The sequence below is a fragment of the Hypomesus nipponensis genome, chromosome 11 (genome assembly GCF_054491055.1).
Source record: "Hypomesus nipponensis isolate SF chromosome 11, ASM5449105v1, whole genome shotgun sequence".
Taxonomy (NCBI): domain Eukaryota; kingdom Metazoa; phylum Chordata; class Actinopteri; order Osmeriformes; family Osmeridae; genus Hypomesus; species Hypomesus nipponensis.
This window is the reverse complement of record NC_140371.1, coordinates 20,733,989-20,745,551: the sequence shown is the minus strand read 5'-3', so window position 1 is coordinate 20,745,551 and position 11,563 is coordinate 20,733,989. Positions and strand designations below refer to the sequence as shown.

Sequence of the window (11,563 nt, the reverse complement as noted above, 5' to 3'; positions counted from 1 at the left end):
GCTGCTGTGTGGAGGGGGGAAGAGGAGGGGGAGGAGGGGGAGGGGGAGAGGTGACAGAGCGAGGTTGATTGCCCTCCTTGTTGTGTGGACAGTAATCCTGCAGAGGATTTTGACAGGCGGAAGAGGCAGGTATGGTGTCTTTGTGACATTCTCTCATTTTGGCAAGGACTTTGTTCAGAGGAGTTAAGTGACACCAATGTGTGTGTGTGTCTGATTATGTGTGTGCTGTACCGTGACAGACTCACTACATTCACAAGCTTCTGAGAATGAAAATAAGCCTTTTAAAGGTTTGGAAGAAAGGTGTACTACCTGGTTTTGACATGACACTTGGAATGAGTGCTTGTCAAAGCAAAGCTTTTAACAAGATCTCAGGTGAGAGAAGCTATATGAGATTTCACCATCCCGGCAACAGCAGTAGAGAAGCACTGCCCTTGAGAAGAGGGCCACTCGTTCCCAAGCCTGTGGTAAGGCTGATCTAAATATGACAGAAGACAATAAAAGATTAATTTTCTTTTTAGACACAATGATTACTGAATCATGACTATGATGAATAACAATCAGGTCCCTCGAGCCTCTTGTTGAGAATGAGACGAGACAGGGATTGGGCAGGGTTCACTGGCTGGACCCAAACCGGGATACAACTCCAGCACAGTATCAATACACCACGCAGACAAATAGAGATCATGCGTGATATAAGAAGTACTGTGCTTCAAAAGGTTATTGTACATGGTTTCAGATCAGATGCCCTTGTTATCAAAAAGTTTTGTTTTACAAGTGGGCTCGTTAATCCAGGTTCTCCACAACAATTCACTTTCTCCATTCGACTGTGTCTCAGAAAGAAGTAATCTTTTATTTGCCTGTTGCCAAGGTGAACACTCTCACAGAACATTATTTAAATGACTCTTCTCTGATACTGGGGCCAAATATAACTCAATAAATAGTTGCCATTCTTTTCCTGTCTGAAGTCACCATTGAACACCACAACTGCATTAGAATAGTATGTACATGTGCATGGAAGATTATACAGTACTTATTGCATATCTACATTATAGAAATGATGTACTAAAAACGACCTGGTGTTTATTTGTTTCAAACTTTGACCATTTGATTTTCTGTCTGAGTTCATACTAGAGGCATCATCTGTTTTAATGGCCTATCCATTATTTAAGAAAACCCTCTTAAAAAGACTGGAAATACCTGGAAGATCAGACCTGCTATTCTGCTTCAGTGGGATTTACGTGGAAATGTTCAATTTACGAGAGAACATTCAGAGCTTTTAGTCCCGGATGTCACAGGCTCACTTTAATTGAAGGACCACTTTATCCTCTCTCTATTTTGTCATGATTCAAGTAAAGGCTTTCAAAATAAGGTGGGAAACTTTCTGGTAATTCATGGGTCAGTGCAAAGTGGTGACTAGAAAGAAGAGTCGATGAGTCCCATCCTGCTGTCCTTCCTCTGAGAGCAGAATGCATCACATAGAATGAAGAGAGCGGGGAAAACTATGCAACTGATGATAATTATACGCTATGCTGTAGTAGGTGACATCCACAAGTAAATAGTTGATCTGTCACAACCATAAGTCAAAAGTTTTTTTTTTTTTTTTTAAGGTTTTAGACATACGTTCTGACATCATCAGTCCCAGAAACAAATCATCGTTCATCTGGCAGTGATTCAGACGGTAGTCAGCTTGATTAATTCAATGACATGCTTCATCAGCACTCTGATTAGTGAGAGACAATCCGACAGAATTATGACTCATTCTGGTGACGGCCGCTGGATGCTGCCAGAACATATGGCCACCCCCACATGTCGCATTTCAGAGATTCATTACATTTCCTCAATTGAAAGTCACAATTCCTCAAATTCTGTAGTGGCCTGTATAGATAAGCAGTCAACTGGTGCCGATTCTGATAACAAACACAGGTCCTATTAAGAGGACTGCCAGGTGTAGGAGTTGTTCCTATGACAAGCATGATTTCCCCTGACCACCCGTGGACTGAAGCAACAATCCCCTCATCAGAAGATAATACATCTCTCATTCCCCTTCCAGAGACTAACACAGAGGGTAATAAATCTCTGTGCTTCACTGGTCTAAAGCAGAGACTATCTGTCATGGTTGAACTGTGCTATGACTTCAATTTCAACAAGATGGGAAAACATCCGGCTGGCTCATTTCACTGGGCAATGGGTTTCTTCTCTAACAGAATGGGGGAGTTCAGCTACCCACTACACTGTAGCTATCATCTTACACTGCCAATGCAAGTTTCAGGGATAGCGTAATTCCACAACCAGGATAAGATCAGGCAATCTTAAGCTTTTGAAACAGCTCAAGATCCAGATTTACACCAAAAGATGACACATTCGATAGTATTGTCAGACATTCCCTTACAAGCAGACATTGCAGACTAGCAAACTGATCAGACCATGTGATTCACTTTTAATGATGGATTAAAATGATTCACGTCTTCTGGAAAAGGCTTAAGGGAAAGTCTCACAAATTTTCATAGATGCACATTTATACCACACACTGATAAAACTGTTCTGATATCAGATTCTGTACAACCAGCCTGCAAAGAACCAAATCCTTTTTGACTGGGAAACTTTCAAGGTTATGTTGCCATAGAGACTGCCCTGGACAACTTGTGTGTTCAGTTCAGTAATGAAGACCATCTAGGCGGGGACCTGCTAGATAAGCCGAAGCCAGGTTTTTTTTTTCTCCGGTCCTATAATTAATCAAATTTACATGAGACTTTATTAAACGTGATGATGTGCATAGTGACCTAACACTGTAGTCCTAATTGACAACATTGCAGCTCTTTCAGGCATCAACCAACTCACTGCCACACAATCACACCTTTGATTTACTTACTTTGAATATTAGCCTGTTATTTACCAAACCAACCAATAACGGTTTAGACTAGTTAGAAGGAAACCGTGTTCATCGTATCCGAAATAACGGTTTTCCGGGAATAATGGGAACAACATTTTGAAATTCGCTCATCGTTTCCATTAGCAGAGAAGGAACCCAGCAAATGAGAGTAGTAATAGCTCATACTCTCTTTGAACACAGCTTGGAGAATGTTAACCTGCTCTATTGCAAACAGCATGTGCCTATACTAAGCTGTGCCATAAACATTCAACAGAACGGAGATGCACTGGTGATTAAGGTTAATTGGCTTCGCGAGGGGGTGTAAAACAATGCTGGGATTCTGGCTCGCACTGTGACATTAAAAAGGTCGTTCGAGTACAGGGGGACTGACAGAGATTAATGATGCACCTGTCTCTCTCGTTCGCTCTAAACTTCAGACCTGAATTACGCTATTTGTATAGTAGCCTACATTTTGAGCCACCTGTTCATGTCTAGTCATAGTCAGATTTTTGCTGTGTAATTTTTATGTTTAGAAAATCATGTTATTTGGTGTAGGCCTAGCCCTATTCCTGTCTAACATCACAGTTATAGATTTAGCAAACACTTGATACACGTGAGTTGAGGTGTGCATTCATGTCCAATTAATCTGTTGCCATTTTAATCTATTTGCCCAGGCACAATCCATCAATTACATAGGCTACTCGGTTTGTCTAAAAACCAATCAATCGCTTCTAACCAATTGATCCAATACAGAGTGAAAGTCAACGTCTGAAATCAAGATTATGCGAGGGAGTCATCACATCAACGCCAGTCAATACCTGTCTGCTCTGTCTCAGACTGGTTCCACAAACTGTTAACTGTTAATACTAGTTATGTGTTAATAGTTAAGTGTGCTTGTTCTTGACCAGGCACCCTATTGTTGCACGGTTTCTGAGGACTTGACGTTTTTCTGGGAAAAGTGCAGCTATCGTAACTAACTTGCTAGCCACAGTCACGTGGCTAAGGTCACAAACCTGGGTGAGTTTAGACTACCGAGCTCGTACAACCATAGACGTCTATGAGTACAACCATAGTTATATATCTGTAAGTACAACCAGGTACATCATTTCAGTAGTGCGTTAACTTCCAGTAGATATAGCGTAGTTAACTAAATCTGCAAAAAGACAAATGCAGGAACGCCACAGACACAAGCCGGGGTAATTACGCCTTGTGTAGCAAGCAAGCTATAGCTTGCTATAGCTAACCCTAGCTAATATATGATATAATAAACTATAAGCTGAAATTCCAGGCTGTGATAAACACCCTGGCCTGTATTTTTGTCAGTTTTACCAAAAAGTATCACTAACATACTGTAGCTGTCGGTGAAACAGTGGGCTGCCCTTCGTTCTGGTCAGCTTCTAGCTATACTACTAGCCATACCAGTCCCACACAGCAGTAGGCCTAATAAACTGTAGTCCGGTGTCAGGTCTGAAGCCAGGAGCAAAATGGAGAACTACTAGTATGGATGAAGGAGTTCGGCATCTCGACTACAACCGGCATCCAGGTGAGCAAAATTATTCGTTATTCTTGCAAGCAGTGCGTTATTGAGTATTGTAGCCACAGAGTTGATTGTAGATGGCGCGCTAGCAAAGAAAAGGCTGGTGTTCCTGATGATTCATTTCCCGCCTTCTGAAGATACTGCCAGAAAGTGACAACGTTTTTTTTTATCCGCTTGTTTCAATGGGGATTCTTTACCCAGAAATTGTAGTCTACCCTCTCTAGTTATTCAACAGTTTTCAAAGGCGTTTTATCTTAAAACCATTTGAACACACTTAAATGATTGATTTGTATTCGTGGGCGTTAGAACATAAAGGAAAGAGTGATTGAAGCAGGGGAAGTGAAGACACGTGCTGCTAACTATGTATGTTCTACACCCAACGCATCCAGTTCACTTCTATCGTTGGGTTTTCATGATTTATACCAGAGCCTGTTTAAGATTGTACTAAATTAGACATTCTCTGTTTATACTCTCTTGACGGCAATCTTCAAACACCCTCCCCCCACGCTCCTGCAAAGTCTAAAGTTTAGAAAGGACAGGAAACCATGGCAACCCGGGTCGGTGCTGTTTTCCTGTGAGGTTAGCAGGGAGTTGAGGACTGTCTGCAAAACGTTGTGCTAAATCTCCGGGGTGTGTGTGTGTGCGTGCGTGAGGATGTGTGCGTGTTTGTGTGTGATTGTGACAGTGCATGGCATGGTGGCGATTGACCAGTGGGCTTAAATATGAAGCAGTCCAGTTGAACTTCATTATGACAGCTTTTACTTAGCAATTACGGCAATCAGCTAGCCGTTTTGTGATTTGTTGACTCAGGATGACAAGATTTAATCTGCTGTCCAGTGATGTATCCTCCCCTGTAACAGTCAGATGGAAGAAGAAACGTGAAGTAACAGCTGTGTTTCTATTAACGGAATTATACAGAATATTATCAATTATTTTAGTTATTTAAAAATCCTTTGCAGCAAACACAGCCACACCAAAAGCCGGTGGCATGATGGAATGTGTGGTTTAATTTACTACTTACGTATTATGAAGGCGGACATTCTTTCTACACGGTAACTCAAACAAATACTCTAGTATAGAAATTTACTTGGATCTCGTATTACTTTATTATATGTTTAATTGTAACCTTCCTGAGACACATGGGATAACAACAATGAAACATAGGCTAATTATAATTTTCAGATGTGTTTCAGTGTTTACAGGAAGGTAATTGAAGTAGGCTTAAAATTAGTAAACGAGTTCTAGACAATTAAAGGGTTGGAGTAACTGTAAATCTGTAGGATTGGACGACTGCGCTAGTTAACGCCATGAATCTCTCCTGTAGTTAGGAATGTCTGTTCACAATCTACCCAGTGAATTTGAGTAGAAAAGCAAACAGCGCTATTATTCAATTGAGAATTGGCATTTATTTTCAAGTAAATATTTTGATTATCGTTACATCAAATACCAACACTGTCAAATTCTCTAAATTGTCCTATAACTTAACTGTAAAATCAGATCTGATTGGCTTATTTCCTTTCCATTAATGTCTCCCCCAATTAGTGGCGGAGACATGATCGCTGAACCAGAGGAAATACTAGATCAGTCTCTGTAATACACAGCAGGATATGTCAGGTTCCTCTATCAGGCTTAATGTCACGGTGCCCCCCCCCCCCCCCACACACACACACATAAACAAGTACCCATTCTCTGTTTCCCAAATGCAGACTCCATTCATCCGTACCCCTCCACACTGCCTGGCTGTGACTGTGAGAGGGTTAAGGCTTGTCAGTAGAAGGGTTTCTATCCTTGATTGTGTCCCCTGGTGAGACAGAGGTCTCTCCCCTAACTCAACACTCTCTCTAAGATGCTAAATTAGTAGAGTAGATGCTGCTCTTTTCTACGCCGCTAACCCCTTGATTTGGTTCCCATTTATATCGGAAATATTGTAAATGTCACGTCTTGGAATGCGCTCCATCTGTCCGTTGACGGTTTGTTGTTGTAGTAAAAGTATTGGCCGTACTGGAGCTTTTACCAAAGCAGTCAAAACACAGTAGTGCACTGTAGGGGTGGGAATCGTTTGGTACTACACGATTCAAATCAATTCTTGGGGTCACTAATCAATTCACGGTTTGTAATATTTTTTATACATTTGTGAGCCAATGTGAATCGCTAGACTGAATCGGGATTTAAATTTGAATCTATTTTTCCCCCACCCCTTGTGCACGGTACCATTGTAAATAAACCGTATAGCTCTGGTCAGGGACTGATCACCAATAGGGCAAGCAGGGCTTTGCCTCCTGGTCACTGAAAACCAAGAGGGCCGGGAGAGAGACCTTGTTAAATATCACTTGACCTTGCTCTCTCACCCCCCCCCCCCCCCCCCCCATACACACACAAATGGCCTTTCTTATCCATCTGAGTGGTTTAGACGCAGTCAGACCAGGGCTGTTCGAGAAGGTGCCTTTCACATTGTGTGTCCCGAGGAAATTAGCTGATGGATTTTTCTAAGCTGGGTGGTTTTAAGTTAGCAAAAACAATGTCAGTGGATCAACTCTGAGCACCGATTCGGTTTCCCTGATGAATTCCCAATCCCTTCTATTGAATGTGGATTTGGTCTTTGTGGCTCTTAACGGCTCCCTCTGCTCTCCTTCAGCATTGATGGTGATTGTCAAGTGGATGATGGCGCATATTATGGTCTGTTCTATTCAACTCAACCTCTTCTGATCCCATACTCTTTAAACTCAACACACCTCAACCGTAACCTGATGAGTTTGTGCCCCGTCCTGTCCTCTGCACATGCGGTACTGTAGCTGCAGTCCGCGCTGAGGTAATACCAGCCTTAATACTTCCATCACATTCTTCTGACCTTTGTCAGTCTCTCGTCTCGTTCGGAGGAGGAGGAGGAGGATGAGAGGAGTCTGCTCAAAGTCTGTCTGGTCATGCCTCACTAAGCACCGATACATTCTGATGGGACTTTTAGTGGTGATTCATTGCCAGGTGGGTCATGGTGACAAAAGTGTTTAATTCACACACCTGTTTGTCCTATGACAGGTCATGGATTGGTTGAAAATGTTTTGTGGGGCATTTTGGGTTGACACAAAGGTGAAGCCAATTAATAATTTTAGTATGTCCATGGTAGACAAAATGGTATTGCTTGATTGGAAATGTGCCATTTTAGCTCTCCTGTTAGTCCTCACTTAATGAACACCCTGAAATAATCTGGAAAGCAAGAGGATAGGAAACAACAAATTATAATACACAAGGCAAACATCAAAATTAGCTTGGTTTAGTTGTCAAATATTTATTTTAGCAATTGATCTATTCCTTCAACATTCCAGCATATCAGCCTCCTAAATCCAATATGTGGATCAACAGACTTAGTTTTCATGAAAGCACATCACTGTATGTTCCGCCAATACTATTTGATAAAACTACATAAAAACCAAAACCCTCTTTGAAGAAATTGTTTATGTGTGCTCAAAGTGTTTGTGACTGAATGGCACACATGAGAATTTCTAGTTTCACTCCAGTTCATGGATTTCATTGGGATGACTGTGTGTGCAGTCAAATCCATGTCAGTACAAGGCTGGTCCCCTTGTGTTCCAGCCGATGTGTAAACATGGCCAGCATGCTAACTAGCATCAACATCAGGCCAGCATGCTAACTAGCATCAAGCTTGAAGGTCAAGGAATACGATTCAGTGTTTCCCACAGAATTAGATTATATTGCTGGTGATAGGCAGGGGCGGTGATAGGCAGGGGCGGAGCCAGGCGTTGTAAACATTAGGTCCTAGCCCAAACCTAGGTTCTAGTATTGTTTTTGATGCAAGGGTAATAGAGACCTCTACAAGTAATGTGAGTGTGCTTTGCGTGCTCAAAGATTTTTTTTTTGAAGGTAACCCTGGTGTTTCACGTCACAACACTGAATTGCGGGCAATTCCCTTAGCTAAAGTCTGCAAAAATGCGGACGGACAAAAAGGGTGCCTTACCAAAAGGACTGCATGGTATAAAGTACAAACAGAAAATGGTAAATAGGCAGACATTTTCTGTTCATCAGTTTTCGGTTAATTTTGTGCTTAACAATGAATAATTGCGTTTATTGTTATTACGATATTGAGCAATGGGTTATACTGTTCTTCTGGACAGCTTTGTTTGATAAACTGCAGATGACAGCCCTTCTGTAATGAAACCTGCTCTGATGCTTATTACCTGCTAGCTTAGCTGTATTTTCTCAATTTTCTCACAGACTAGGTTATGTATTCAGCCACTAGAGGTGACTAAAAGGAAATCACTGTTTTTGCACTTGTAAGACAGGCTGGCTACAATTGTTTACTTGAATGACATATGGAGAAGTAATCCAGTTGCACCTTTTCATTTGTCACCAAGCAACCACAACACAATTTAATTAAGCGTCCAAGTCTTCACATTACTGTCCCTTTTAATGAATGAACAGATGGTTGAAAACTGACTCAATTATAGTGAGGACTCGACTAGCATCAATCACATCCTCATTACCAGTACCAGCATACCCAGCACCAGACCAGTTCGTAAACCAATGACGCTTACACTGTCATCTAGAATACCCAAGTAATTAAAAATAGACTAGTGTTCTTGTAATCTACATGACAAACAGTTTAATGCACACTCAGTAGATTCACCCCGCAATCCCATGCGAATGACAGCTTGTTGGCAGCACCTTGACATGTCTGCCTTGTCAGAATTGTAGTTGGAGAGCAAGAATGAGCAGCTTTCTCTGGTCTATTTCGGTAGAGGGATGCGTATCAGAATTTCCTCCCCCAGACTTCAGTTTTCACTACTGCGTAGGTGGGCCGTCGCGTGTGTGTGTGCATGTGTATGGTGTGTGTGTGCATATATTGTGTGTGTATTTGTGTGTGTGACTCAACCATGTTAGCCATTTCTCAATAGTCTGCCTTCTTCCTGAGGTGAGTGTCACTGTGTGTTAAACTGTGAGCATCATATTACCCTGAGCAGTGCGTTGGTGTGTGTTATGGAGTTAAGTCATTTTTGTCAAGAATAAACCCTCTACAATAGCCCACAACACAAGTCTCAAACCTGCTGCTAAGTTGGCAACATGCTAACTACATTGACTATATCCAATAGGCCATACACATATACACATATATGTTACAGAAGACATAAACTAAGAACTAAATCATACTAGAACACACAAACTAAAACAGGAGTCAGGTGGCTGAATGGTTTGGAAATTGGGCAAGTAATCAGAAGGTTGCTGGTTCAATTTCCGGCCATGCCAAATGATGTTGTGTCCTCGGGCAAGGCACTTCACCCTACTGGCCTGGGGGGAATGTCCCTGTACTTACTGTAAGTCACTTTGGATAAGAGCGTCTGCTAAATGACTAAATGTAAAACATATTATCCTTAGCTGACTGATCCTCCGAGCTAAAACAATTTTACTAACAGGTGAATCTTAGTTGCTCTGTTCTCTTTTAAAGGGCAGTTGGAATTCAGTTCTCACATCCTTTATTGGTTTGAAGTACACAGATGATGAAGAGCAAGGCAGGTATTGTCCCTGGGAAAGGGCAGGGCAGTGTTGGTCAGAGAGCTGACAAGATGACTCACAAAGGATGCCTCACAGTCATCTTCTATTGTCGAGAAGAACCAAGGAATTCTGGGAAGAAAGTCTTTGTCCATAATGGCTGAAAATAACTTCTGCACTGATAAATATATATTACAGTGCTGTATTGCATGAGTTGTGTCATGCATGTGTCAATGGCTGGTGTTAAATTAATCAAACTGGCAGTTGACGATTTTGTGATACTTGATAGAGAAGCAGCTGGTTTAACTGGCTGGTACAGTGGTTGTCTCTCATGCATGTTTTATTCACATACTGGAAAGAACATTTATAAGTCAGTTGGTGGAATCCCTCTTCGGATGTGAATTGTGGTTATCCATATGATACAGGATTCTCCCCCTCCACCCCCCAAAATACGATATTACAACTGCCCAGTACCACTGTTGGGTGTACATTTTTCTGACGGATCTGGTTGCAGCTGCATCCTTGATCCAGCCTGGCAAAGTATCAAGTAACAAACACATTAGCACTATTTCTGGGGTTTTTCTAGTATGTGTACAATATAGGTCAGTTTACTCTGGGACATGAGGGAGACCATGACATGGCATTTTGATGTAACCTTTCTATGAGTAACACATCCTGATGCCGAGGGCTAGTTGTGTTCTACTGACAACATCATAGAGGGCTAGTTGTGTTCTACTGACATCATGGAGGGCTAGTTGTGTTCTACTGACATCATAGAGGGCTAGTTGTGTTCTACTGACGACATCATAGAGGGCTTGTTGTGTTTACCGACGACATCATAGAGGGCTAGTTGTGTTCTACTGACATCATGGAGGGCTAGTTGTGTTCTACTGACATCATGGAGGGCTAGTTGTGTTCTACTGACGACATCATAGAGGGCTTGTTGTGTTCACCGATGACATCATAGAGGGCTAGTTGTGTTCTACTGACGACATCATAGAGGGCTAGTTGTGTACTACCGACGACATCATAGAGGGTTGGTTGTGTTCTACTGACGACATCATACAGGGCTAGTTATGTTCTACTGATGACATCATAAAGACGCATATGTCACAGCAAGAAGGCTAGGGAGGACTGAAGCGACCCCAGTTTTAAATGTGTAATGTCAGCCACATCAAGTCCAAACAAACCATTTTCTGTTAAATAAATAGATCTGTTTTAATTCAGATTTGCAATACTATATAACTTAACTATATAAATATATTTATATAACATATTTCAGTGTTTTGAAGACATGAACATAAATTAGCACGGTTTATGAAAACATTCATGGTCCATTAGTTTATGGTGAAATCATTATCAGACTTAAAGTTGCAGAGCACACAGGAAATGTGCGATAACGTCACTGTTCAGATTTCCAAAGCTGTTCATAAAATTCAAGATTCAAGGTAAAAAAACAGGATATTTCCTGCAGTAGTGAGGACATTAAAGTTTCTTACGCTATGTTTGCTTTCATCTGAACATTTTAACTATTGACGTTAATGCATCATGATTCCGTTTGTGGGGATATGTTAAGCGCCTGACTGCCGTTTTTGACATAAATGACTGTGAAAGGCTCTGCTGCGCTGTGTTTCGCAGCTTGCACCATGACGCTGGGC

The 11,563-nt window shown here is 41.6% G+C and overlaps 1 long non-coding RNA gene across 6 annotated transcripts in view; it reads left to right on the top strand.

Moving 5' to 3' along the window:
* Nucleotides 1-3,635: 3,635 nt before the first annotated feature.
* The window catches only part of LOC146268602 (uncharacterized), a 76,284-nt gene continuing 68,356 nt past the window's right edge, over nucleotides 3,636-11,563 (top strand). For 2 of the 6 annotated variants that reach the window (XR_014768914.1, XR_014768915.1), the window contains exons 1-2: nucleotides 3,636-3,952; nucleotides 4,335-4,412. This is a non-coding gene — a long non-coding RNA (uncharacterized LOC146268602). Of the gene's footprint in view, nucleotides 4,066-4,334; nucleotides 4,413-11,563 lie in introns of all 6 variants that reach the window. The other 4 variants (XR_014768912.1, XR_014768913.1, XR_014768911.1 and 1 more) reach the window with 2 other exon arrangements.